The following is a 3,668-nucleotide window of genomic DNA, read 5'->3' on the forward strand; positions in this document are numbered from 1 at the left end:
AGGACTTCAACTTTCTCACAAAGCCACTTGATGAGGTAAAGAAAGAAAAAAAAAATCCTCACATGCCCTATATAAAAACCAAATGTCATTAATGGCACTGCATTCCACCTGTTTAAAAGGCAAAGGCAGACAGGCATCTGGTGGGGAGCGATAAGATGTCCTCTGACTCCCTGACCCTACACATCTCTTTCCTTTCATCTGCCCTTCCCAATCCCATCAACCCCTCTCCATCAACCTGAATGGACATCACTCAGTTGTTTGACAGCAAATCAGGATAAATGGCAGACTCGGACTGTCGGTTCACTTTCCAATGGCCTCCTATAGAAATCTCAAGCTGGTGGAGGGAGGGAAAGGAAATAAAATATGTGCATCTGAATAATGCAACAGGCTAGAGGGAGTGGGCAAAAATGGTGGAGAATTAAAGGAGAGACAGAGCGACGATTGACTGAGGTGAAAGATGGAAACAGAGCAGGAGGCAGAGCAAGAGAGATGAATAAGGATTTAGAGAGAGTTAAGTCAAGTAAAAGTCAATTTTATTTGTATAGTGGCTGATCACAACACAAGTTATCTAAGGTCTTGAATTTATATATATATATATATATATATATATATATATATATATATATATATATATATATATATATATATATATATATATATATATATATATATATATATATATATATATATATATATATATATATATAAGCATATATGAGGTGAATAGCATTGGTCCCAGCACAGAGCTTTGTGGCACTCCATGTCCAAATATGCATGAATGGAGGATTCATTGTTAATGTGCACAAGTCAGTTTGATGAATATGACTTAAACATGCCTAGTGCGGTTCCTTTAATGCTAATACACATTCCATTCTGCGTAATAGGATGTGATAGTCAATTGTGTCAAATGCAGGACAAGCACAGAGAGGAGTCCTTTATTATGCAATTCTGAGGTTATTTGTAACTGGTGCTGTCTCTGTGCTATGACACTCTAAATCCTGACTGGGAAATCCTCAAATAAACAATTGTTATGTTGAAAGTCACACAACTGCCTGTCTGTATAGTTGGCTGAAACAGCTGGATCAAGAATAGGCTTTTTAAGAAGAGTTTTAATTACAGATAATCTAAAGAACTGTGGTACATAGCTTGTTTTACAAAGTCAGACTAATCAAATCTAGTAAAGAAGTGCTAACTAAGAGTAAAACGTCCTTAAGCAGCCTTGTTGGGATGGTCAATGAGACAGGTTGGTGGTTTAGATCAAAAAAATAGTTGAAACTAGTTTAGGAAGATCGATTGGACAAAAACAATCTAAATATATATCAGGTTTTACAGTTGTTTCTAAGGTTCCCATGTTTGGGGATAAATCAGTGCCTGTTGATAGAAGGGGGTGAATGGTGTCTCAAACAGTTATAATTTTAAATAGGATTAATTAGAAATAGGAATACATGGATAAAGAAAGTTACGATAAGACAGCAAACATAAAAAGAAAATAGGATGGAAATGGAGGTAAGAATCTAGAAGGCTCTATTCTACTTTTGGAAACCTTTATGTTCCTTTCTTCTCTCTGCCACATTATTTTCTTTTCTCATCGTAGCTTCTTGTTATTCTTGATGTGTGCTTTTTTGTGGCTTTTCATTTGTTTGCAGTTTTTCCAATCACACCTATTTCAATAGCCTGCTTTCCTTTTTCCATTTCTTATTTTAGCTAGGTGTCTGTGACCCTTGCTGGCTCCACATGTCTACTCCATGGTCACACAGTGCATTCCTACTCCTCACATGGACCATTTTGTTTGGCACACTAATGACTAAAATGATTGTCTTTGTATTGATTTAGCATGTCTACAGACCATGTAAGTGCTGTTTGGATTAAGTCTGTGTGTGTCAGCAAAGGGGTGAAAACAAGAGACTGTGAGGTTTTTTTTTTACATCTGTGTGCATATGTGTGTTTGTGTGCTTTCATACTATTGTGTTGTTTGTTTTTATCCATCTGTCACATTTCAGAGGGCATGGCAATATAGACAAACAAATACAGGGTTGGGTAGAGAAAATTAAAGCATTAACAGTTGTCCACAGAAAAATATACAGCTACGATGTGCACACTATAAACAAGTGCAAAGAGCATCCAGGGTTAAACACAACCTGTAATTATACTATCCAATGAAGCACTATACAATATTTCATAATCATCATGATCCTCATCAGCTTACTTTTTTCGTTTATTTTTTTCTATATATTCACTGCCTGGCCATTACCACTTCCTCTCTGTCCTATTTCATATTATCACACCTTTCTCTAAATAAAGAGCTAAAAATCTTTGATGTGTTTATTTTTATGCTAAAATATGAAAAAAGAGACAGGGAAGGACCAGAGGGGATGTAGATTGAGGGGACATCACACTGAATAATGCAATAAAAGAAACCATAGGCTACTTGTTGTCATTAAAAATGTATTTATTTATTTTCTGGAAGAACAGCACATCTATTCCTCTTTCCGGCCAATTAATTTTGATTTGATAAGCTTTCCGTTTGCTAAAGAGCACTATTTTTAACTTAAGCGTAAGGTGTTGAAGTGTCATGCTTTCCCCCAGGAACAGCTACTACACAGATAGGTAGACTGAAGAAGAGACTCTCTGTTAATATGGAAAGGAGATGCAAAAAGTGGGAGGGAGACAGGAAAAAGCACACACATCAAACAGATGGAAATTCCTTGTTTAGAGTGATTTCATTTGGAAAAAAAGAGTTGAATAAAGTTTTGAAGGAAAGAGGTAACAAAAACATTCACTCTTAATACATATGGAACAACCCCACCTCAGTGAATAAAAGTAGGAATTCATACAGTAACTCAACAACATTTTACATTTAATTGAACTCAACTGATACTATCACCAAGTGTAGTCAGACATTTTTCTTACCTGGCAGAACAGACAGTAATAACAGACTCATTTCCTCTTTAAAATTCTCTATCTGGTGTTTTCATATGTTTTGCTGGCATGGTTTGGTTCCACTAGTCCCCTTAGAGAGAAGGGTCACTGCAAAGCCATCCAGAGTTGTCCTGAGTGATCATCTTTATCCAATGATAAAACATTTTTATCCTGATGGAAATGATCTCTTCTAGGATGTCTGTCCCCCCATCCACTGAATGGTTTGATGAGTGTGAAAAGTATGTGAATCATGTACTATGGCCTTTGTGGTCACCAGATCTCAACCCCATTTGAACACCAATGTGATATTGTGGACATGTTAGACAGTGCTCTCCACCACCATCATTAAAACTAGAAATGTTCTGGTAAACCTTCAAAAACTCATTAATTATTAATCTTATATGTTCAAGACCAAATCCAATCTGAAATATGCAAGTGGACAATGCAAGCAATCTCTAGAAGAATGGACTGAAACTAATTTAACAACAAAGGCTATGGATCAGATGGCTGTATGTGGGCACACACAAACGATCTGCTGGAGCCTGCATGGGTTTTTGACTTTCAGGTACAGTAGCATTTTTATATGCATTTAGCGCATGTTTTCAATTTTAAACCATGTTTAAAATGTTTTTAAACATTATAAAAGTACAAAATAACAGAAAATCACAAAAAGTATAATATGTCCCTTTTAATTATTAGGTAATAGTCACAAAATGTTACCAGTTGTATTTAAAATTCAGTGAGACACC

The sequence above is a fragment of the Scomber scombrus genome, chromosome 5 (assembly GCF_963691925.1).
Source record: "Scomber scombrus chromosome 5, fScoSco1.1, whole genome shotgun sequence".
Lineage (NCBI taxonomy): Eukaryota > Metazoa > Chordata > Actinopteri > Scombriformes > Scombridae > Scomber > Scomber scombrus.